Source organism: Pelodiscus sinensis, chromosome 6 (genome assembly GCF_052426305.1).
Source record: "Pelodiscus sinensis isolate ZL-2025 chromosome 6, ASM5242630v1, whole genome shotgun sequence".
Classification (NCBI taxonomy): Eukaryota; Metazoa; Chordata; order Testudines; family Trionychidae; genus Pelodiscus; species Pelodiscus sinensis.
Window position 1 is genome coordinate 55,957,313 of NC_143057.1, and position 26,486 is coordinate 55,983,798.

Sequence of the window (26,486 nt, forward strand, 5' to 3'; positions counted from 1 at the left end):
GCCGCTTTGAAACGCCACGTGGAGCCCAGGGTCAGCTGGGGACTGTTGAGTCCCATGCTGGCCCTGTGCTCCCAATAGTGCTTTCACTTTTGAAGTATAACAACAGCCCTAGGGCTGTTGCTACACTTCAAAAGCGTAAGTACCCTTATTGACTAATTGAGTAGTTGATACAAATTGCATCGATTATTCAATTACCAAATAATCAAAATTTTACATCCTTAGTGAACACATGGAAACAGTTGGCAGCAAAGTGAGGGCATAGCATTCTCTGACAATATCTTATGATCTTTTACTTCTCTGCTGAGAAGCATGCATCCCAGGATTGTTTTTGCTGAGAATTGTGCAAAGCCAGGTGGATCCAATTTAAAAAAACACAACAACATAGTTTTGGTGTCTCCACCCCACCCATTCTGGGCTGCTTGCACTATTTTCAAATTGCTATTGTCCACAATTGACCCAGCAATGCTCTGGTATCATTATGGTGGTTATTAGGATGAAGACATTGCAAGCACTGGTGTATTTTGCATGAATGCATCTGAAGTTTAAGATACTCTATATAGTTTTTTTAAAATCTTATAAATTATTTCAGTTTATTTTAAGGAGGTTTTTTTGTTAAAACTCATAATGGATGTATTGTAATGGTATTATCATAAACAAACAACAAAAATAACAATACAATTTGAATGAAAATAATCAAAAATAATCTTTATATAGAGAAATATATTTAACTAACCAATTTTCTTAAGTAACCAAGTATACACAAACCTTTCATTACTGCAACAGTGCAATAGTAAAAATATTACAAATACAACTTTTTTATGGGGGTTGCATAAATTTAAAGGTGAGTATATGCTTTGCCATTGCCTCTTCTACACATGAGGAGGTTGCATGAGTTCTGGGGTCAAATGCCTTGGTTAAAAATTCTCAGGGGGTATGGTAAAGATCAAAAAGACCTGGACTCTGAGGTGCAAGTGTTCTCATTGCCAAGAGGTTGGATCTGAGACAATGGGAGTTTCTAGGAGCCCTGCAGTGTAGATGCAGAGGTTAGGAATTGTTGCTAGTCCCAGGAGCCAGCATTGTCCAAGAGCTAAAGGACATTGCTATGTCCCAAATTAAAGACTTGCATGGCCTGCTGGCCTAGCAAAAGCATGATTTCAAGGAGGGCATTCTGGCTCAGGATAATATCCATGAGTTGCCTTCACATCTCTGTCTTTTCCCCATGTTCTTGTGCATCAGCATGGTGATGCTGTCTTTGGTCACAGTGACACTTTCTCTGGTCACTGTGATTTTGTCTTTGGCCACCGTGAGAGTCTCTTCGGAGATCTGCACATCTTTCTCCCTCCGTGTCTTCATGTACAGCCTCCATGTCTTGACCAGCCGAGTTTTCCTCTGTGACTCTGCCTTGAGTTCTGCAAATATTTTCCAAATCTTCCTTTTTCTCCCCCTCAAGCTAGCCCGCCTGTAAGCAGTACATAGAATCCCTGTTCTTAGCAGTCTGTCTGTTGCAGGTGTTGTGAGAGTTGAAAGGGAAGAAAAACAAATGAAAACAACAGTATATTGCATATAACCCATACAACTCATGATACTATTTTTAGAATGCATGTGTGACTTCACTTTCCTGAGATTCTTCCCATTCTTGGGTGAAAGGAACCTTAGTAAAAGGTAAGTGGTCTCTGTGTAAGGAAGGTTCAGGGTACATTTAGATTTCCGTCTTCTGTGCCTGCTGTCGTGGTTAGAGTGGGGTCAGAGCTATGTTCCAGACTTGTTTTTGCAATGGTGTGTGCCTGCTGGAGATACTGGTATTGGAGGTGTAATGGTTAGATAGTAATCTCCTCTACATCCCTTTTAGGCTGTCCTCACTCTTGAAGATGTTATAGAGACAGAGATGACTAAGAGGCATCAAAAAGGCCGGGGGGAAACCAGCAAGATATGCTGTAAAGTTATTTACCAGGATGGTCCCCTCACAGAAGCAGTAAAGGAGTAGAAAGGACTTGCAAGCTATAACCGCAGCATGAGTGTATAGTTATTGCCTGTAATGTGTGAAACAAAATTGAGCTGGTTCTCTGTCTTAAGTCCTTCTATACCTAGGATGACCATATCTTCCAAGGGAAAAATGGGACACCGTAAGTGATTCACTCAGTTCCCCCACTCTTTAATTATTCTTGTCATTTTCTGAACTTTTCCCAGTTTGTCAACATCTATTTTAAAATGCTGAGACACCAAAACTGGACAGATTATTCCATATGGTCTCTATAATGCCATGTACAGTAATATTGCAATATCACTCCCTTCTTCTACTCAGTATTTCCCTGTTTAAACATCCAAGGATCACCTTTGCTGTCTTAGCTATCACGTTGCACTGGGAGCTCAGGTTCAGTCCGTTGTCCATAGTTACCTCTGTTCCTTTCAGTCACTGTTTTCTGAAAAGCAGTCTCCTGTCTTTTAACTGGGACTACATTCTTCATGTGATCTGCGTAGGAAGAGAGATGGAGTAAAAGAGAAGAACTATTGTCTTATATGGAGAGAATGTATATACACATGCTCCATGGCGCCAATAAAGGTCAGATAAAAAAGTCAGAAGTCTCTGAGTTAAGTTAAATGTCAATTCAATAGGGTTATGAATGAGTCACTTTAGGAAATCCTGACCACACAATGAGTTTAATTGGATTAAGACCATGAACAGTAAGTGGTTGGTTTCATTTGAGCTTTAAGCAAAAAAGCAATAGAGGGTACAAATTAATTCTAATCAAAGAAATCCTGTGATTTAACGAGGAATTTTTCAGTGATAGTCAATAAACTGATTAAGCCCTCTGTCGTATTTTTAAGAAAATATTTTTAAGAAGAGTCCTGGAAAAATAGTCTAAAAGAGTTTCATAAAAATAGTCTAAAAGAGTTTCATAGTTCGTTGATCTTCCATTTTTGCTCCAACTCGCTCTGAGATAGTATATTTTCAGGAGGAACCATTCACAATGCAAATTAAGCAGGAATACTGCTTGGTATTCTCATGGAGGTTAATTCTTAACAAATTCATATGCTTTTTCCATTGTCTGTTTTGGTCCTTACAAGATGTAAGCTGAGAATGGTGATGTTGTGCCAGAAACCCCACACAGTTTTTCAAAACCTGACAGAAGTGACAAGCATTTATTTGAAAGTGTATCTACTCTGCAATCGGAAGGAGTGAATGGAGCACCTAACCTAGCTGGAGTGAAAATTCTTGATATGTACAGGCAGTCCCCGGGTTACGTACAAGATAGGGACTATAGGTTTGTTCTTAAGTTGAATTTGTACGTAACTCGGAACTGGCTCCAGATTCAGCCGCTGCTGCTGAAACTGACCAGGGGATGACTACAGGAAGCCCGAGGCAGAGTTGCTCTGCCCCCAGCTTCCTGGAATCAGCCACTGATCAGTTTCAACAGCGGCTGAATCTGGAGCCTGGGACAGAACAGCTGGGGCGCTGCCGGGTAGGTCCCCCCAGGACCAACCCGGCAGCACCCCAGCTGCTCTACCCCAGGCGTCCACAACAAAAGCCTGGTCTGCTGGGAGGGGTCCCCAGCAGACCAGGGACACCCCGAACAAAGCCGCAGAGGCGACGGGGTCCCATGCCTCCAAGGCTTTGCTCGGGGTGTCCCTGGTCTGCTGGGGACCTCCCCAGCAGACCAGGGACACCCGGAGCAGCTTTTCTCGCCCCGGAGGATGCGGTGGCGGGACCACTGCGTGTCTGGGTGGTCCCGCCGCCCACGAGTTCCGGGGCGAGAAAAGCCCCATTCGTAAGTGCGGAGTCGGATCCGCGTAACTCGGGGACTGCCTGTACTCAAACTAGCCTGTGAAGCCAACCATAGTACCTTGGCTTCACTGTTACTGTTACTTGAGCTAAGTTTGGTCTAGCTAAGTTATATACTCACTGCAATCAGCTCCCAATATCAGCACACACATATTCCAAAGCACAAACAGCCTTGTCAGAAGGAAAGGAAATAGGGCAACAGGATCACAGTGCATAATGGAAAGGGAACTTCTCTTAGCTTGCAAGAATGATGCCTATTTAGTTCTCCTAAAGAATAATAACAGATATCATCTTTGTGATCTTGCTAAAAAAACCACTCAAACTCTTCATGCCCAAACTAATAATATTACTTTAGGTAAAAACAGCAACAAGCTTTCAGTTTGTCAAAATGGACAATAGCAGATGGTCTGACAGTTGTATAATACAAAAACAGAATAGACAGGTCATCAAAAATGGTCAACAGCAGACTAGAAATGTGAGCACTGGACAGACCATTTTCCAAAGAAGGAACTAGTTTGCCCGTAGCAGAAAAAAGAGACAGTTATATTTTGAGGATCAGTTCCTGAGGGATTTCATCTTCCTCTTAGATTTATTAAGATTTTTCTGAAGTAAATAAGATCCCATGTTAAAGTAGCTTGTGAGGTAAAATTAGGAAGACTTTTGTTTGCAGAGTAATATCAAGCAGAGTTACTAAACCAAGTTATTTTGTGGATCTTCTCATTAACTTAACACAACTAATAGAGAGTTTGTTAATTTTGTTCATTCAGTATGTTGGTGTCTTACCTGGGGTGGAGGTGGTTGGAAACAAATTAATTACAGAGTATATTTTCCTTTGTTTCTGTAGTATTAGGCTATTGTTTTCTTTTTCTTCTTGCCATCTCTTGTAACTGGAACACCAGCTATTTAAAGGATTGCTGGCTAAAGGAAAAGTTGTTGTTTTTGCAATTTAACCATTGCTACTGAGCAGCGTGCAGGCTTGTTTGGTTGAAATAATTTGTTTGTAATAACATTCCCAATGAATTGTAGTACTCTTTTTAAACAACCATGAAGGACAGTGCGTGGGGGTAAGTTTGAGGAACAAGATATTGTTCTCTGTAATGCAGCAGAAAAAAGGAAAGCAAGATGTATTCTCTATGCAAAAACATTGTTCAAGACTGCTGCTACTCACAGTGAAGTCAGAGGCTTAGTTCTTGCCATGGTGTATAGTGGAGATTCGAAATATAAAATGGCAATAGAACAGAACTGGGTTGGATTGATTAAATGTTGCATGGAGTACAATCCAGGAAGCTGAATTAGATGCTAATTTCCGAATTAGATACAATTTTTACAATCTCAGGCAAGAAGAAATGCATAGCAGGCACATATCAAAGGAGGCCAACAAGTGATAGTGATAGAAAAATATGACCCTTCTACAGGATGAAGGAGGAAGAAATAAGCATGATATGTGTGCTTTCACCCTGCATCCCTTTGCCCACCAAAGATTCAGGGCTTCTCAAATAAAAGAAAATTAACTTATACAAGAACAAAGCAGCACCTATCCAAATCCACAAATGTGGAACTATGAATCTGAAACATATAGTTCAGTGTTTCTCAACCAGTGGTACGAATACCTTCAGGGGTACTCAAGAGAATTCTGGGTGGTACGTCAACACATCTGAAATTTGGAGAAAACTGAATTTTTGTTATAGCACTTTATTATTTGTGTACTTTTTACATCCAAAAATGTCATCGCCCGCCTGGCTATGATTAAGATATTGCAATAGTAGAAAAAAAATGTGTGTGTCTGAACACTGTAGATCCTGGGGGTACTTATAATTTTTTTAAAGGGGTACTTTATAAAAAAAGGTTTAGAAACACTGATATAGTTATTTTCAATGTTGTTCTGATTCCAACTAAGTTTTCTTCCAAAGGTGACATTTTTAGTAGTCATTCACATAACAGCACAAACATTCATTACACTGTGCAAGACACATAAGACAAGCTCCTTGCCCCAAAGCATTTACAATCTCTCTCATCCACGCCTCTGCCCTGTGCTCAGTGGAGTACGTGAATGGTTTGAAAACTGAAGCCAGCAAAGTTTAAAACTGTTTGGGCCATATATTTATCTGGTGAGGATTGGCACAGCCCCATTGCAGCAAATGGAACCATGCTGGATCTATAGCCACTGATGTTCTAGACAAGATTGTTTGCTTTCTCCATCCTGACCCTGCCTCAAACTATGTAGATAGGGAAGTTAAATAATAGCAAATAATATTTTAGAATTTATCTTGTCTAGATACATTCTTCATGTTTTTTCTCTGGAATCTTCTATTGTGTTATAAAAAAAAATTTCCTTCCTTTCCTAGGTACATTTCTTTTTGTCACTTCTCCTTTGGGAGGTGGCTAGAATTGTGCAAAGCCCTGGTATAGGAATGGGTTCATCACTGTGTTCCTGAGTCAGGATGTTCCACAGCTCTGGGCTCCCTTGACAGCTCTAGACCCCTCTCTGATGAATTTCACTTTTATTGACAGTTCCATTTGTTCCATTGATTGCAGTCATGATGGGTTATGATGATGGAGAGAGTTGGTCTTTTGAGAGAGGTTGGGCCCAGTTCACTGAAAGCTTTGAAGATCAAGACCCAGGGATGATAAAGTCTCTTCCTTTTATGGACTCCACACTTCTGGAGCCACAGAAGGTTCCCAGAAACTTGTGAGATCTGGGTATGTCTGAATTCCAGTGGCCTGGGAGAGCCTTAAACTGTGGTATATACCTGGCGTGACTGACTTGCATGCACTTCCCTCTTCCCACCTCAAAATCAGAAAATAATAGTCTGAGTACCATGGCAGCCAGGGCATAATAAGCTGACAAATGGCATCTTGGGACCTGTTACCAGCTTGTGTCATTTAGAATTGCCATTAGACAGCTTTAAATTGCTTTGGGGATGGAATTGGACCAGCCTGAGAATCAGGGAGATCTAAGTATCTGCTTGGTGGTCTCTACTCCTTTAAAAACAGTAATTAGTCTTGTAGCACCTTAGAGACTAACAAACATGTAAATGATATCATCTACATATTTTGTTAGTCTGTAAGGTGTTGCAAGACTATTTGTTGTTTTTTAAGATTTTCCAGTTACAGACCAATTCGGCTATCCCTTTGAAGCTTTTCTACTCCTTTAGTATGCCAAGAGGAAAGGGAGCACAGAGAATTGATATCCAGGCCTTTGAGTTTGACCTAGAAACCTAAGGAGAGCAAATGCTGCACCTGCAGCACGAGCATGTTTGCTGTCTTGTATTGCTGAGATGGGGTGACACATCCTGCACCAGCTGGAGACTCTTCTAGGTTATCACATTCATTACCAGATATAGCACATGGCAGTAATCAAGCCTAAAGGTGACATATGCATAGATCATTATGATGGGCAGACTCTTGGCTAGTCACAGATGAAAGCAGGCATTGCTGGCACTTGTTCTTATTTAGGTAACTAGGAACATGGAAACATCTGGAGGTTCAAATTTGCAAATACTTTTGATGCATTGAGGATAGCTGCCTTAAATTAAGGATAATGGTAACAAAAGCAAAACATGGGAAACACTTCAAGCCTGAAGAAACGTGTGCAGAGATTATGAAAGAATGGATTTGTGGGACAAGTAGCTTTATGGAGAAGAGCAAAGGTATTTGAGGCCTGAGTTGCTGGATCCCTACATAGTCTTTTGAAGCCACCGCATTAAAGGAAATCATGGGAATTGCATGTGGAAGATGGCACAAAGAGGGAAAAGAAGAGGAAGGGGCAGTAAATAGAGAAGGCTGGAAGGTGTGAAAAGAGGCAAGGAAGAATTGGTTGCTAACCGTATCTCTGCTGAGAGATTATATAGGGCATCAAATATATGGACAAGAAGACTGAACATGACACCTTTAAGGACAGAAATCCATCAGCAAAATCCTCTGAGTTTATACAGCTTCAGCTATGTGAATAATGTAGCTGAAGCTGTTGGACTTAGATCTACTTGCTGTGGTGTCTTCACTGCAGTATGTCCACAGGAAAAGCTCTACCATCAACTCCCCTTGTGCTTCTCATTCTGGTGGAATACCAGCATCGCTGAAAGAGTAATGCCATCGATTTATCAAATCTATACGTAACTCAATAAACTAACCCCTGCTGAATCAGTTGCTGCCTGTCAATCTGGTTGGTAGCGTAGACATACTCTAATTGAATTTAGCACTAACAGTACATCAAACTATGGGGACAAGCTGTGATGCATACCTCTCACAGTTCTCTTACCTCCATTGTGAGAGGTGCACAACATATTAAGGATGGATTGATGTTTATATGGAATATGAATGACTCATTAAATAATTTATCCTGTTGACTAAAATCTAAGTTTGCATGCAGTATCAGACATCTGTTATCTGAGCACTAGTCTCATATCCTGGTGCTGCTGGTATGTGTTTTAAATGCCTCATTGACTTAGATGAGTTATAGTCCAATTACTGAGTGATTGGTCAGGTGCAGGTCTCAAACATTTTTATTTACTGTTTTTTCCCGTCTATGGTGAGTTTAATCTGGTTGTTAGGTCTTATATGAAATATTCTTGACACAAATACCCTTGCTCTGCCTCCTTTGTGCCCCTTCTCCAAGGCCCCACCCCAGCTCACTCCATCCTCTCTCCCTCCCCCATCCTTCCTCCCTTTCATCAAGCAGGGGCAGAAGGTTGAGGTGCAGGCTCTGGTCTTGGGTTAGTGTCTGAGCTGAGCCTGGGGTAGGGGGTAGGGTGCAAGAGGGGGTTTATGGTACAGGGTCTGTAAGGGAGTTTGGGTCTAGGGGGAGCTCAGGGCTATGGCTGGGGCTTGGGATACAGAAAGGGGTTTATGACTGGGGCAGGGGTTCAAGTTGCAGACTCCACCTGGACACTGCTTACCACAGGTGGCTCCTGGGTGGTGGTACAGGGGACTAAGGCAGGCTCACCCCTGCCCTGGCCTGGCACCACTCCCAAAAGCATCCAGCAAACTCCCTCCATCCCAAGACATGTTGTGCCCACCTCTGTTCTGTGGGGATAGACTACGGGGGGGGGGGGAGAGAGAGTGGGCACCCTGACATCAGCGCCCCTTTCACTCCTTTCCCTGCCCTGCACAACAAGCTGGGGAGGGCGGACAGCTCCACAGAAAAGGGCAAGAGGTGCACAGCAGTCAGGGGAAGGGCAGCTGACGGGCCAGCATTTGATAGCCACTTGGTCAAACGAGTTAAGATCACCCATCAGAGGCTCCAAGATCTACCAGTAGATCCCAATCTACTGGTTGGTAACCACTGATGTAGTTGGTATCATGAACTTTCGTGGGCAAAACGCACTGGGTTTTGCTCATGAAAACTCATGATACCATCTACATGTTTTGTTAGTCTTTAAGGTGTTACTAGACTATTTGTTGTTTTTAAGGGGTTTTTTTTGTTATTTTTATTCTCTCTGATAGCCCTTACACCCACCAAAAAAAGAAACACATATAAAATAACATGTAACAAGTTTATAGATTTTGACCATTGAAACAAAAGCAAAGCTAAAAAAGAATTGAAAACTTTACAGATTGGTTATTCAGATTTAATTATCAAGTGCATTGCTGATAGCAAATGGAAGTGATGTCTTTTTCCAGATTTTCCATTAATATGATAAGGATTTTTCCACTTTCTTTGGAGCAAATTTTCATGAGAAAAAAGAGTTTAATTTTAATGAGGAAACAGTTACCAAACCCTAACCAGAGGATCTTTAGGTTCATGAAAGGACATTAGGAACAAGCAAACTGGCAATATAAGAATGAGCTCTAGATCATAAAAAGTTTTTGATTATCAATACAATGAATGACTTGCAGCCAAAGTAAAGATTTTTTTTAAAGTTTTCTTATAAGCTCCATAGGATTTTTAAGACTAGATCCATCAGCCTGCAGTGCACTGAGTATCTTCTGTGTGGAGCTGAGTGTCTGGAATTCTCATTTCTTTCAGTCTTGACTTTTGATTTTGTGTCTCTCCACTATTACTACAGATCTTAAGCTGTCTTCATGGAACCAAATGATTAGAATAAGGATTTAAAGTGTTTGGAGGTGAGATTGAAAAATGGCTTGCTTGTGCTTGGTAGGAAGTTACACTAAGATAGCTGTATGTTATAAGCTATTAAAAATGTCAGATAAGCAGCTGAAAAGAATACAAGGATACTAGATAACAAATGTTTTCTTTAGACTCAGGAAAGTGCCTCACTTTCAGATGTTTGAATTTAAACTTTAACCTTGCCCTTGAATTTCCAGGCTTTCAAAATTTGCTTTTAATTAATATAACATTTTAAAAATGTTCTAATGCTATTGATATTTGTTTGCAACACTGAGTCTTTGCAAGGCTTACTCCTACACCATAAAATATGTACCCAATAATTCTAAGTTCAATGTTAAGTATTTAGTCAACTTTCAAAATATGCACAGTTGTTTGCATGTGTATATGGGGTTTATCACATATTTGTAAGTATTAGCACACGTCATTTGGTGTGTTTTAGAAATTAAAGCACAACTGTCTGAGCTGCATTTGGCTTAGGTCTGAAAGGTGTGGGGGGGAGTGGGGAGGCAAAAGAGGGCATTAATTCACTTTTGTAGTTCCTAATTTGGGGGATTGAGGGCTGCTGCCCTAATCCCTGGTCACCTATTCCTAAGTGCCCTCATGCTGACAGTTGAATGTTTTGGACACTACTGATTGCCTTGAGGAACATACAAGAGACAGAACTATGTAGCACCTTAAAGACTAACAAGATGGTTTATTAGGTGATGAGCTTTCATGGGCCAGACCCACTTCCTCAGATCAATTTGTGGAAGAAAATTGGCACGACCATATATACCAAAGTGATACAATCAAAAAAAGTGAACATATATAAAATTGACAAATCAAATTTTAGAACAGAGTGGGGGTGAGAAGAGAAGGTTAGTGTCTGTGAGGTAATGACATTAGAGGTGATAATTGGGGAATCTATCTTTGTATTGGGTGAGATAATTAGCATCTTTGTTGAGACCCATACATAAAGTGTCAAATTTAAGCATGAATGACAATTCTGAAGCTTCTCTTTGAAGTCTGGAGTTAAAATCTCTCTGAAGCAATACTCATGTTCTAAGGTCATTGAGAGAATGGTCAGTCCAGCTGAAATGGTAGGCAACAGCTTTCTCTCTGTGAGAGAGTCTGATGTCTGTTTTATGTGCATTGATTTTTTTGGCGAAGCGTCTGAGAAGTTTGTCCAATGTACATAGCAGATGGACACTTTAGGCACATGATGGCATAAATTATATTTCTGGAAGTACAGGAATATGTATTCTTGATCTTGTAATAGGCATGGTTAGGTCCAATAATGGTGTCAGCAGAATAAATATGTGGACAAAGCTGGCACCGGGGTTTGTTGCAAGGGAAAGTTCCAGGGTTGAACATAAGTATTGTTGTGAATAAAGATGCATAGGAGAATTATTACATATTTTGAAACTTACTATCTAATTCATATAACATTACTTCCAGGGAGTACTTCTCATTAACTTTCTGTTGTATGTTGATTGTTTCTTTCTTTCTTGTCTTAACACTGGCAAACAAAATGCATATGCAGGCAATGACTCAATGCTTTATCTCTGGATGTTGTTAAAGAGCAGTTGATCAGCTATACAAAGAGCTCCTTTTCAGCAAGACTGCACTTTCTTCTGGAGATCCAGTGGGCTTCAAAGAGGAGGTATGAAGGCTTTGTAAATCCCTGTCTGCAACATGAAGTCACCTGGGATAAAATCCTGGCCCTGTTGAAGTCAAATGGAGTTTTGTCATTCACTTCAAAGGGACCAGGATTTCACCTCATTTCTGTATATTGAAAGTCAACTCAGATCTCATGGAAGGGTATCTAGCCTTAGAGCAGTGGTTCCTAACCTTTTTCAGATGGGGACCCATTTTGACAATTCAAGGAGACTTGGTGACCCAAGGCAATTCAAAAACGAGGGGAGGGGAGGAGATAGAGCCAACTGGCGGGGACACTTGGTGATCCTTTTGAAATGTAATGGTGACCCATATTTGGGTCCCAACCCATGGGAAACCCTGCCTTAGAGTTCAGAGATCTTGGGACCAGAGAGTGCTGAATAATTTCTGGAGAAGAAAGGTTTCTTATCAATATATTTCTATAATGTGGGTATTGAAAATATTCCCACTGTTTAAAATAAAGTGCTGGGAAGTGGAACTAATTTCAACTGTGTCAACAATTACAAGTCTAAAATAAAATGCATCCAAGAATTGTAAGGATTAGTTTAGATTGTGATTTAATCGCTTTCCACTAGGATTGAAACCATCAATCCATCCAGAAGACTTTTAAAAAATAAGTTTATTTTAGAGTATGAAATTTAAGTTTACAGACTTATTCCTTCCTTTGGTTTGAGGCAGGGTGTGATGTGGCAACAGAAAATAAAGACACAGGACAGAAACAGCCACTTACTTAGTCCATCCATGAAGTTGTCATTTTTATACCTTGGAATAAGATCAATGTCATTCTATTTTTTCTTTTAGATGTCTTTGATCTTTTTGTCTATTTCCAGCATGCATAATGCTGCCTACATGGTCACACAACAGCAGTTATAAATATCTGTGTGCTTGGTTTACTCAAGTGGAATTGTTTGAAATAAGTATCTATCTGATCTGCTGTTTGTGTGCTGAGAGTAGGGGCAGTATGTATGGGGGTTGTTTAAAAAGATGTGTTTCTAAGAAACGGTGACAGAGCTTTTATACAGCGGTATTAGGGAGCATTGCCATGGTAACTTTATAAGCTGTGCTAACAGAGTCCATAATAGGATCAAGCTGGATAAACCTCTCTCCTTATGCATGAAAGAACACCTCTGTAAGTCACTATTTGTTCTCAGTTATAATCCTCAAAGCCCAATTCATGAAAAGTTTATCATATGGGATTTTCACTCAAGGAGAGACATGCGGCCTTAAAACTAGGGCAGGACTTAGATGAAAAAAAATCTTCTGTGCCTGTGTCATGTTCCAGCCTGCAGAGAAATTGTATTTGCTTTTAAAAGGATGAGTAGAAGATGATAGATAAATGATAAACAAGGGTACTTATGACCTGCTATTTGTTTGTAATCTGTTATATGTATATGTTAGAAAGAGAGCAAGAGCAAGTGCTCGTGCTCTAGAACAAACCAAAAGTCTTTAAGAACCCAATTATCCTGCATATTATGCACTTGAATTTAAAAAAATAAAAGAGAGAAAAGAAGTACAAAAGCACATGGAAAAGAAAGTGTTATGCTGCTACAGAGTATATGGAAGTGTTCAAAGTGCTTTGGAAATTGAACACACTCGCCAACAACAACAACCACAACCAAGTATCGAGTCTTTAGAAAATGGAAATATGATGATGAAAGTACATCTGTAGCTCATGATCACTTTCCTGAATGCATGGGTGAAAAGCAAAAGATTAAAATATTCAGTAAAGCAGCCCAGAAAGCTTTTAACTGAATTCTGCACTCTAATCCACTCGGATTAGATTCAAAGCCAGAACCATAAAGTACAGGGTTGAAGCTTTTAAGACCTATTAAGGGTCTTCCATAAGACAGTTCAGAACCACGGGACAACCCACCACAGTTAGACAGACACACTCCGAGCAGCCCCTACAGGGAGGAAGGGTACAGAATGTGAAATGGGGTGATACATGTGGCCTGGAGGCTCAGGTCAGGGTTAGACAATATGGCATTACTATTTGAGCACTTCCTATTGTCAGATTACATTTTTTTGTGAGCCTGACACCAAACATAGTTGTGGGCCCTTATAATGCCCAGGTTTAAAAATCAGGCCCAAACCCACCTTAATCCAAAGCAGCATTTTTCTCCCTTCATCCCCTCCCAACTACACAACCCTATTTCCCTGACCAGGTAAAAGGCAAGATCCAGGGGGTAAGCCCCAGTCCTGAGCAGCAGCATGCAGAGCTTGGGGAGGGGACAGCTTCAGGCAGAAGTGGCTCTGGTGAGCCCTGCAGGCAGGGGAGTGGCTTGGGCAAGCCTGTCCCATTAAATATCTACACATCCACTAATGTGATCTATGCCATCAAATGCCAACAATGCTCCACTGCCATGTATATTGGCAAAACTGGACAGTCCCTATGGGAAAGAATTAATGGACACAAATCAGATATCCGTAAAGGCAATACAAAAAAACCTGTTGGAGAACACTTAATCTGCCTGGACGCTCATTAATGGATCTCCAAGTCACCCTGTTGTTTCAGGCCAATTCCACAAGCCAAATACACAGAGAAGGGTTGGAACTTAACTTCATTTACAAGTTTAATTCTCATGCAAATAGAATGAACAGAGACATCATCTGAATAGAAACATCGGCTAACTCCCACACTACCTTCCACATCCTAATGACTAAACCAACCAATGGAGGTGCTAATTGTTCTTATCAGCCTCTTGTGACTACTTGAACCATCTACTCACTGTCTCTCTTTTTTTTTTCTTCTCCTTTTCTCTCTCTCATTTTTCCTTCTCCCCTCCCCGCCTTCCCTTATTAATTATTGGTTCTGGACTTCTAATACTCCAGTCATCTGAAGTGGGTTGTGCCCACAAAAGCTCATGATCCCATCTACATGTTTTGTTAGTCTTTAAGGTGCTACTAGACTATTTGTTGTTTTTTAAGTTTTTCCTGTTACAGACTAACTCGACTACCCCTCTGAAGCCATTAAATATGGCCCAGCCAAGCTCACCTCAAGGCCCAGCCAAGCTCACCACACTGCTCTTTGCACTAGCTCAGATTGTCCCAGCTTCTCCAGTGGTCCCAGGCAGCACAGCTCTGGGGAGGCAGGCAGAGCTTCCACAGATGTTGGGCAGCAGAGACCTCCCAGAGCCGGAGCTGCACAGGAGTGCAGCCAGGCAGCAGAGAAGAGCTCTAAGCCAGCCTGCATGGGCAAGCAGAAGAGACCAGGGGGAGGAGTGGAAAGAAGCCAGGGGGCTGGTCTGGTCTCAAGGTGCGGCACAAGTAGGCTGGGACCCTTTTGGAGTCTGGGCCCAGTGCCACTGTAAAGCCAGCACTGGCATAATCCACTGAGAATTATGAGCAAGACAAATTCTAGGATAAATACAACCACAGATTGCATTTGGACAGGGATTCTGAGGTTGGCTGCATTCTCCAGTTCCACAGCATAGCACTTCTCTCTACATACAATGGGGATAATCAAGACTATACCATATTTCAGAACATATAGCTCTTAACCGCTAATTATTTGAATTCTGATGACATATAACTAGTTTCATAACTAAAAAATTCTAGTTTTGCCAGTGAAAAAAGTGAGACCTCCCTCTAATACTCTGTCAGTTAGCATTTGAGTTTTAATATCAGCCAAAAGAAATATATTTGACAATTGCCACTGTGATAAGGAAAGTTACCCCCCATCAGCTGGATGTGCTCATGGTGAATGATCTGTTAATCAAATTTAGCCCTTTCTTTGGTTTCTGAATTGTCCACCATCCAAGTGCTGAGTCCAGGAATACATTCATAGTTCATGTACTGTGTGAGCACACATAATGTCAGATGTTACCTATGTCAGCCTTTAATTTGCTTGTAAGCTGTTCTTTGTGAGGGCTTGCTTCCTACAGTCCCACCTCCACCGTGGGGAGGCAGGACAGTGTGCCATGCATCCCTCCAACTAGGGATATAATAGTGTAGTCAATTAACCGATAAGCAAAAGCTTATAGGTTAATGCTATAGACTACATGCATTCCCGTCTCCCCTTGCAGTCATTTTTTAGCAGGCTCAGTCCTGGCTCATGCTGGGTCTAGGAACTACCCTTGATGTGGCTTTGCATTTAAAGTGTATTAGCATCCAGGTGGAAAGGCAGCCCAGCTCAGTTCCAGCTTGTGCTGGATTCAGGAGCTCAGCCCCTCTGTGCTGCTGACTCTACTCCAGAGTAGGGGAACTGGCAGCCAGTCCACGAGGGGAGCGGGTTTTTAAACTGGTTGCCCTCATGGACCAGCTCCCACCTGGCACTCTGTGCTGCTGCCTCTGATACAGGCAGCAGCACAGAGTGGCCAGGGGCTTCTTGGGAGTAAAGCCAGACTGCACTGGCAGCTGGCTCCGCCCCTGGGAACGATAGAATAGTCGACTAACCGATAAGAATTGATGAGGTTAATCAACCATTCAGTTAGCCAATATTTAACATCCCTACCCCCAACCATGGAGAGGGGAGGAGAATGGGTGGGTGCACACTCGCCCCAGCCTCCCCAGCTCTGGGGCACTGGGGGAGGGAGGAGGGCACACCATGCAGCCCCAGCCCTAGAGCACCAGGAGTTGGACACTGGGGGCAGCAGCACTCTGCCTCCAAGACACCTACAGCAGGCGTTCTGGGGGCCGAGTGTGGTTGGGGGCCATGCCTGGTGGTTTGGAAAGGCAAAGCCTTCCCCTGTCTAGGCTACTGAATGCCCATGTTATCTGAGCTGTGTTGTTTTAGTTTCACGGTATTGTCTCTGATCCCAGGCTGGATGTCTCTTTTACTCTTTCAGGATCCTGACAAGAGCAGTAAGGATCAAGAATCAGAGCAGGGTCATACCTAAGACTGAGAGCAGCAGAGAAGTTCATAGTCAAGCCCCAGTCCAGTGTCAATACCAAGGATCAGAGTCCAAGTCAGGTTTCAGGGTTCTGGTCAAGAGGTGAGGTGGAGGGTGAGCTAGTTATAGCTGTTGCTGAGTAGCACCATGAAAATGGCTAGAGGCAGCTCTATGGGCCTGGGTTTGAGACTGACTGGAGCCTTCAATTCAGAAGACTGGACCATTTTAGGGAAAGGTAGCAAGAGATTATAGACCAAAGAAATTATAAGATATTTTATTTTCCTTTAAGGTGCATCTATGCTGCACCCTTATCTTGAAATAACTTATTTCATAATTTGGCCTGTCTATACAGCACCAAATTTTGAAAGCAACTGCTATTCCGAAACTTCCCTTAATTCTCATGGAACGAGGTTTACAGGGATGTTGAAATAGTAAGCGTGTTATATTTTGAAATAACGGGTTTGCTTAAAAAACACAGAATAGCTATTTTGGGATTCTGGCAGCTTCCCGAAATAGCGCTGCTGTCTAGATGTACCCTTACTGATGTGAACCCTATTGGACACAGGTTTACAGGGATGTTGGAATAGTGAGCCAACAAAAGCCACTAGGGTAGATTCAATTATACCAGTACAATTGCCCTTTACCAGTATAACTTGTTTTGTTTGGGAGTAGGGAGTGGAATAGTGCATGAAATGTACAGTTTTGCTGATATAAGTGGCATCCATATGTAATCTCCTTTTTCCTCCCTGGGTTACTCAGGAGCAGCTCAGATTCACAGCTGTGCCTGGGCGCCTGATGGTTTTAACTTAAAAGGAGATCCTGAGTACCCCAGTGGTGATGTCATTTAGTTGGGGATTCCCTATGTACCCCCTTGCTGCAGCCCTTGGCTCATAAAGAATATACAATGGCAGTGCCTCCACCTGGCGGACCCTGTACACACTTAATGGTGTGCCTTGGGAGCCTCCAGGAATAAAATTATTCCAACAATAATCTGGATCTAACTCCAGGACAACAATTATAAAATTATAAATAATATACATCTAATTTATTACATTAGAATTAATACACCTTTACTTAATTTAAAGAAACAGGGTTTAACAGATTAACAGTGAATAAAATTAACAAAGTAGACAGAAATAATAGGAACTTATCTATCTGGCATTTGCACTGCCACTATTTATCCCACCCCAGAGTGTGCACTCCTCTGGACTCAGAGTCTCAGACACTTGCTTGCGTGGGTGCACTTGAAGATCTGCAGTTGTAGTGGAGGTTCTCTGTAGGTTCTATGTGTATTAGTCTAAACTGTGCAGCCACCTGAAAACTCCCTCTGCCACTGGAGCAGACTCCACCAAATGCCAGCAGCTCTGGTTAACTGGACTGGACACTCTGCCTCTCTTTGGACCCAGAGTTAGTGTATACCTCTGTGGTCTGTCCCAGGCAGCACTTTTCCAAAGAGCCCATTTACTTACAGCCTCTTCCTTTGTGCTGGTTTTTGTGTAGTCCTTCTCAGCCACAGGTGTAGCCATAGTCTCTCCCCCTAGGGCAATCAGCAGCCTGCTAGATCCAAACACCGCAGACTTTCAGTCCCAGGCTGTACTTGCCACATAACAGCTCCTGGACTGGATATAAGGCTCTTCCACAGCAGCCTGGCTCCTCTCTTCCAAAATGGAGAGTCCCAGACTGCTGAGCCCCTCTCTCAACATGCCCAGACAAGCCCCCTCTTCCTGGTTTCCTCAAGGACTCATGGGAGTTGTAGTTTCTAGGGCTAGATTGCAGCACACAGGGTCCTCCCAGAAAAAGTCAGAGGCACCTTTAGTAAAAGGACTACACATAGTAGAAGCACTTTGTGGGCAGAGCATACCAGTGTTACTATATCAACAAAATGCTCCTAGTGCAGTCAGTAAAAAAATCAGAGGAAAATAATCTTAAAACAACCCCTTTTGTTTGGATAAATACCATTTTATGAATCAGCCAACATGTTGAGCAAGCTGATGAAAAATGCCATAGTAGCTGAGCCAGCTAGTACTCATTTCTTCTAATATGTGGCACAGAGATGAGTGTTGTGGTGCCACTCCTGAATCTGAAACTCCCAGATGATTCCACTAGCCATGAGGTTGCCTTGTCAGCTGTATATTCCACCACAGTTATGCTATTTAATGTACTAATTCTCAAAGATTCCAGCTCTGAATATGTCATCAGTTCATCTGTGGCAAAAGGAGAAATTTCTCCATGATCACATTTGATTTTTATATCCAACTGCATGTTAACCACATTCACCCACAATGCAGCTATTTTGGATATTCATAATTCAGCTTGTATCTTAACTTGGTCAGCATCTGCAAGGAAAATAGCAGGTTATAAATATGCTTCTTTCTTTCTTTCTTTCTTTCTTTCTTTCTTTCTTTCTTTCTTTCTTTTATAGTTAATTACAAAAAGTCATCTCATTTGAGTAATGGTTAATGTATTATGCAATTATAATAATATAAAACACTTCTTAACATCTAATTTTCATGAATTTAATGCTAGGTTTTTTCCACATTGTATTATCTCTAAAAGAAACCCAAGTAATTTTCAGGAAACTATATTTAGTATAATTTCAAGTTTAACAAATTTGAAAATTCTAATTGAATTATACATTCTGTAATCCTATAACAATAAGAATAGTCTCTGATTTATTCATGGATTGTGAAATTCATCCCTCTACAGACAATCAATAAAAACTTCTTTATACTACCTATGTCCCTGACACTGAGTCCTTAAATGGGACTACAGTCATACTCAGAACTCATGCTAGCCCTCTACTGAAAAATGAGGGTGAGTCTACACAGGACCCTAAACTTGAAATAAGATATGCAATTTGTGCTATGCAAATTGCCTATCATATTTCAAATCTATTTCTAAATAAGTTATTTTGAAATGTGGCATGTCTACACAGTGCCAAATTTTAAAATAATGTGCTATTTTGAGCCATCCCTTATCCCTCATGCAATGAGGTTTACTGGGATGGCAAAATAGCACCCGATATTCTGAATTTTTTTTTTAAATAACAGGCAGCTTGTGTACATGTGGGGTTGCTATTTTGGGATACCTCCAGTATCCCAAAATAGTCATACAGTGTAGACATACCCTTAAGAAGTATTTGTGCTCCTTCACATGATGTGGCTGAGCAAGTTCCTCAAAGGTACTGCAAAGACAAAGATCATGGCCTTGTTTCCTTGTTTCTCCACTCTATCAAAGTTCTGCTCAGATGGCTTGGCGAGAGGGGGCCCTGGAGAAGGTGGCAGGCACAGGAAGCTGCAGGACCATCTTTGCCAGCTTTCCACCAGGAAAGAGTTTCTCTGCACAAAGACAATTTCTACTGGCTAATAGAGAGAGATAAAGATACCAAAAACTCTTGGACATTGTGCAATCCTGCTGCATTTTGGGATCATTACTCAGGCTCATCAAAGAATTAAGAAGAGAGAGACAACTGTATCAGATACAGACTGACTTTAGGCATAATGTACCCTTGTTAGAAATCTGGAGAAAAAAAGCTCTGTTCAGCTTGCTATATCCTAACCCAGATTCCGACTATAAGAAAGAATGAAATAGTCAGCATTTCAAGAGCTTATAGAATAAATTACTAGTGAGTGCCGTGCCTGGTAGCACTGCTGTAATTATGGGTCAGCTCCTAATATTGTTATAAACCACACATTCCAGGGCTTTGCAAGCACTTAAAAGCATATTTTGCTCTCATTGCTTAAAAGGGACAACCCGTGGCAATAACAAAAGAAATGTAGACTATGGCTCTTAGTTCTTAGTGTTGACTGCTGCCTTTCACTACTTTTAACTAAAAATTACAATCTGTATGCACTTACATATCATCATCCTAGCCCATTTCTTGGGACATTGTCAGCTACATTGTGAAAATATTCAGTGAAGTGTTACATTCATTCAGTATCTCAACTCCACTGACATAGTATCACATCTGGAGTACCTGATAATAAAGTCAGAAGGAAATTTCTCATAAAATATATGAGTTGTAATGGACCCACTAACATACCAGATCCAAAGAAGCTGCAGGCAGGATACAGTGTCAACAGTAGGGTTTTGTTTTCAATGGCTGTGTGTCATATTCCTGGATTTTGGAACTGGTACAATGTCAATAGAAGCTCATTTAAAAAAAAAATTGGATATGATGTTCAACAAGAAAGGAAAAAATACATTAAAATAACAGTAACACTCTGAGTTAAACCTAGAATTGCAAACTTTGACCTTAATTAACCCTGCTTTAATGAGACATTTCAGCACATATATAAAATCTACCTCTTGACTAAGATGCCTTTAATGACAGTCATTAATATCTGCACATAGAAACACTTCAATGCATAGGCATAACAGGGTGAGTTAAAATGCTTTCTTGTGTGATTTTCTATTATTAATGATGATCAATTACAATATTTACATATGTTTTATTTGTATTTCAGTAAGGCCTATGAACCTCTGTCATGAAATATGACTGCATTGTCCAGTCATTGTACAAACACAGAACCAAAAAAAAAAAAAAAAAATGGCCCTGCGGCCAAAGAACTTACAACTTAAATGTACAGTAATTTTTTTTACTGTCTATTGGTAAAACATGTACACCTGGATCCTTAGTTGCATTCAGTAATTATACAACACCCCCCCCCCCCCCCCCCTCCCCCCGCAGGAGATTGCAAAAGCAGCAATCCACTGTTATGCTCTCCATCTCTGGACTGGCTGGGTGCCAAGCCAATACTCCATGGTTAGTAGTAAGAGCAACCTGAGCCTTTGTACCAGTTGCCAGCATCCCCAAGTAAGTTGGAGAGATATCATCCAGGGAATGCCAAGGACACAGAAGCTCAGGCCTCTTAAGCTTGCTTTTGGAGTGGGGGTGATGTAAAAACTTGTCCTCTGGAACTTAACCATCAGAGGATCCTGATACAATAGGTTGAGCCTTCTGTGACTCTCTACAACAGCATTAGAGTCTTTTTTTAACAGGAGTTTGATGCAAAGTGGCTCCTAGGCAAGGAGCAAATGTGACCTACAGTATGCTTTTGTGTATGTCATAGACGTAACTTATCTAAATTACTGCAACACATAAAATTAAATTACAATTAATCTCACTACTCTGCACAGAAATATAAGATCACAAAGACTTAGCTATAGAAGATAAATGTAAAGCATTTTGTCCATTGGCTTATATAAGAAAAACATAGTGAACCTGACATTGCAGATAAAACTGCCCTTAGCACCCCAGAGGAAAGTTGGCCTGAGGAAGGATGGTGGCATGCAGCTCAGATTCCAGAGTTGAGTCATGACAATCATTTAGATTCTCATCTGGAATGCTCAGCAAAATTGCTTCACGCCGGCACAATTTCTGGTCTCCTATTCTGGTCTCATTTTCTGGTTCCCTACATTTCTTCCAATGGATTGATTGTTTTCCTGTTATTTTATTGAAGCTTTGCAAAAAATCAGTTACATATCCATAATTATCATTATTATTTATTGTATATACATTCAGTAGATATAGCACAGTGGTGGGGTTTCGGGTGGTGCTACAAACAGCTATGAAACAGCTATGTTCATTAGAGAAGGACACAATTTGTGTTCCTACCAACAGACGATCCAGTGGTGAGGATATGTTTCAGATCCCCCCATCCATGTGATCTACAAAGGGTATGAGTGTTACAGATCCCACCAGCCAGTTAAGCTAAAGGTTCCTGGTTTGTCAATCAAGAGGGTTGTAGTCACTCTGCCTGTGGAATCTCCAGTGCCTTCTATCACAGTCATCATGAAAGCAACATTGCTTTTGCCAACAAGGAATCAAGAAATTGAGAACATTTATTTTTAATAAAAAATAGCCTCCCCATATTAAAACAATCCCCAGGTTGGGGTTTATTGTTTCAACTTTATTACAATGTGACTAGTGTTGGTAGGGTAAAAATGAACAACAACCACACTTAAGTACAATTGCGCTTTGTACAATTACTTTTTTCTTTTATTGCTGCACAAGATGTGCAGCCTTTCCCATTGTAATTGAGACCTTATAGCAGCAAGAATCAGGTGCCTGCAGGAAATACAGGAAATTTGGTCATCTTTGATGGCAAGCAGTTCTACCCATTTGTTAAATGAGGAGATATTTGTTTAAATGAACCTGGTGTGAGGTTGCACTGGCTTGCATCAAGTTGCATCTAAGATGTGCTGGAGTTTATGTACTGAAAAATGATGAGGTGAATTACAGGTCAGGAAGATACTGTAAATGCTATTCCTGCTGTTCTTTGGAATATTGCATGCATTTATGGGAATGCATCCAATTTCTTTTTACACTTGTGAATATTTAATATACCAGATCCTGACTGGTGCCGAGCAGAAGCCAAACACAACCCTACCAATTCACCTCTGTTCTCTTTTAATTACACATGGGCCTGAACGAAAACCCCAGAACAAAATACCCTTGAACACTGAAAAGTGCAATCTGGATTTGAACTTTGTGGCTCAGGTCCATTGCTAATTATTAAACTTTTAATTTTTCCATACTCCCTCATTGCGAAATACTACATGCAGACTGGGAAATTTGCACATCCAGTGAGTCAGATGTTTGATGAGACTAAATACTTGATATGACACTGCACCACCTGCACAGGAAAAGCAGCCTAATGGTTTTATAATTGACCACTGTCCCAGAGGTGACTGTGGTCTTCTTCCATTGACAGAACATATACTATAGCCAAATTCTGCTCTCACTTATACAGGTTTAAATCCAGAAGAACTTCACTGAATTCTCTAGTGTAAAGATGGGGAACCTCTGGCCCATTGGCCGGTTCCAGCCCCCTGCTTAATTTGATCCATTCTGTGGCACATCTCTGCACCACGGGAAGTCCTGAGCCTTGCCCCTCTCCACCAACAGGTCTGGAGCTACGAGCACTGCTTCTCCCTGCTGTGGAGGAAGTGAGGGTGCCAGGCTGGTCAAGTGTCCACATGGTCTCTTGGCATAGGGATGGATGATTAGGGAAGCCCCGAGTATATGTGTACCTGTCCCCTGCAGCTCTCATATTTTTAGTGCCATATAAATGGCTATGAAACTTCCCCAGAGACACTTGGCCACATTGTCAAGTCTGAACTTCCTTAGTTCAGATTAACTTCCAACTGCTGCGTGTAGCCGCAGGCAATCAGTTCGAACTAAGGGGATTTAAAAATGGCGCCCACCTGGGAATATGCAAATGAAGCCCGGGATATTTCAAACTAGGGGGCTAGTGTAGACATACCGGCTACGTCTACACTGGCCCCTTTTCCGGAAGGGGCATGTAAATTTCACCAGTCGTAGTAGGGAAATGCGCGGGGGATTTAAATATCCCCCGCGGCATTTAAATAAAAATGTCCGCCGCTTTTTTCCGGCTTTTAAAAAAGCCGGAAAAGAGCGTCTACACTTTGAAGTAGGAATAAGAGCCTCCGGAAAAGGGCGCTTTTTCCGGAGGATCGGGACCAGTGTAGACGCTCTTTTCCGGCTTTTTTAAAAGCCGGAAAAAAGCGGCGGACATTTTTATTTAAATGCCGCGGGGGATATTTAAATCCCCCGCGCATTTCCCTACTACGACTGGTGAAATTTACATGCCCCTTCCGGAAAAGGGGCCAGTGTAGACGTAGCCACCCTGTGTTAGGAACGGTACTATCTATTGACTTTGATTCTTATCTGCTTCGTTTTAACAACCCAATCTTCATGTGCTTACTGATTCCCAGCTCTGCCTTCCTGTTTTTCTCTTTGATTTTCCATACCCTCCGCTCCTTGTTTTCTACCCCCTCTCTTCCCCCCTTCCTCCTATTTATTTTGGGTCTGACATCCTAAACTCAAAACTGCCCATAAAAGCTTATGATACATGTTTTGTTAGTGCTCGCAGACCATTTGTTGTTTTTTCCTGCACAGACTATCTCTGCTACCCCCTGAAGCTGGTAAACACATAGATAGTCTTGCATTTTCAAGACAGTCAATAGGCCAGAAAAAGAACGTACAGCTCTGGTTGGAAAATTGTTCCCAGAAAATATTTATCAGTGGTTCATTCTGGAAGGGCAGATCAGGTGGGGTCCCTGAGAGATCAGTTCTGGGTCCAGTTCTGTTCAATAGCTTCATCAGTGATTTAGATAATGGCATAGAAAGTGCAGTTATCTAGTCTGAGGATGATACTAAGCTGGTGGGGTGTGTGTGGGGGGGGAGAGTTGCAATTGATTTGGAGAACAGCATTAAAATTCACAATGATCTGGATAAACGGGAGAAATGCTCTGAAGTAAATAGGATGAAATTCAATAAGGAGAAAGGCAAAGTACTCCACTTAGAAAAGAACTATCAGTTGCATACATAGGCTAGGTCTAGACTACAATCTTTTATCGGAAAAAGCTATGCAAATTGTGCTCTGCAATTTGTGTAGCTTTTTCTGATTGCTTTTCCAATCTAGATGGGGCCAAATGGTGGGAAAGCCTCCTCTTTTGGTGGATAACGAGGTATACAGGGCTCCCTGAAAGAGCAAAAAAAGAGGAAGAGCAAACACGTTCCCTGGATGCAGTGGAGTTTTTCCGGGATACCTCCAGTATCCCACAAAAACCCACCAGTCTAGATGTACCCATACAAAATGGGAAATGACTGCTTAGGAAAGGAATAATGAGGAAAGGGATCTAAGGCTCATAGTAGGCCACAAATGAAATATGAGTCAACAGTGTAACACTGTTGCAAAAAAAGTGAGCATCATTCTGAACTGTGTTAGCAGGATTGTTGTGAGCAAGACATGAGAAGTAATTCTTCCCCTTTACTCTGCGCTGATTGGGTCTCTACTGGAGTATTGTGTCCAGTTCTGGGTGCCACATTTCAGGAAAGATGTGGAGAAAATGGAGAAAGTCCAGAGAAGAGTAACAAAAATGGTTAAAGGTCTAGAAAAAAACCTACAAGCAGTGTTCCTTCTAATTTTTTCCATCAAGGGGCACAATATATTTTGTTATGTGCACTGAGGCATGTGCCAGATGTGTACACTCAATAGAAACAAATGCTGCTGACTGTGGGCATTCTGCTAAGCAGCTGGGTGGCACCTGAATCTCTTCTGGATGGCTGCCCAAGCGCTCTCTTACATGGAACACTGCCTATGAGGGAAGATTGAAATAACTGGGTTTCAGTATGTTTAGTATGGAAAATAGAAGATTGAGTGGGGACATGACAACAGTTTCCAAGTACATAAGGTTAACAAGGATGAGAGAGAACAAATGTTCTTCTTAACCTCTGATGATAGGACAAGAATCAGTGGGTTTAAATTGCAGCAATGGAAGTTTATATAGGAGATTAAGAAAAATGTCCTGTCAGGGAGGTTAAGCACTGGAACAAATTGCCAATGGAGGTTGTAGAATCTCCTTCACTGGAGATTTTTAAGAACATGTAGACAAATGCTGGTCAGGGATGGTGCAGATAAAAATTAGTCCTGCCATGAGTGCAGGGGACTGGACTAGATGACCTCTTGATGTCCCTTCCCGGCCTATGCTTCTATGAATTTATGCCTAGAGGGAAGTAGCAGTGCACATGCCCACAGGCAAAGATGACATCTTACTTTAAAAATGTTGGCACCAAGTAAATGTATGCATCTACATATTTCAGAGGGAGTTATATGGGTCACAATGGAGCCAAAACTGGAACATAGTTGCCTAAATTAAGATTTATGCTTGTAAATAACTTTGTGGATCTGGACCTTAGATACTATCATTATGAATGCCATCAGGGCTTCTCATTCTTAAGAATAATCAAAGGATACAATTATTTACTGTGGGAACCTAACACCCTGTTCAAGTGATCACATAGGAGCACAGATGCCAATTCTGTATACTAAAGTATCTATTTAGGTCCCAAACTTGCAATGCTTTGCACATGTGTAGGACCGTACATCCACAGAGAACCAGGATCATTTTAGTAGGGCACTTGAGGGGTACAGGAATCTAACTGCATGCAACTCGTTGCAGAATTAGGCCTTAGTGCTAAAATGTGGGATTTCAACTCATAGTTTGGGCTGTATAGTTTGAAAATTAAGATTACAATTTCTCCCTGCAGGGTCCCATTCAAACAAGCAGTAGAGCTTTGTATTGTGAGGGAGCAGGGTCCAGTGTTGAGAGGACATGATTA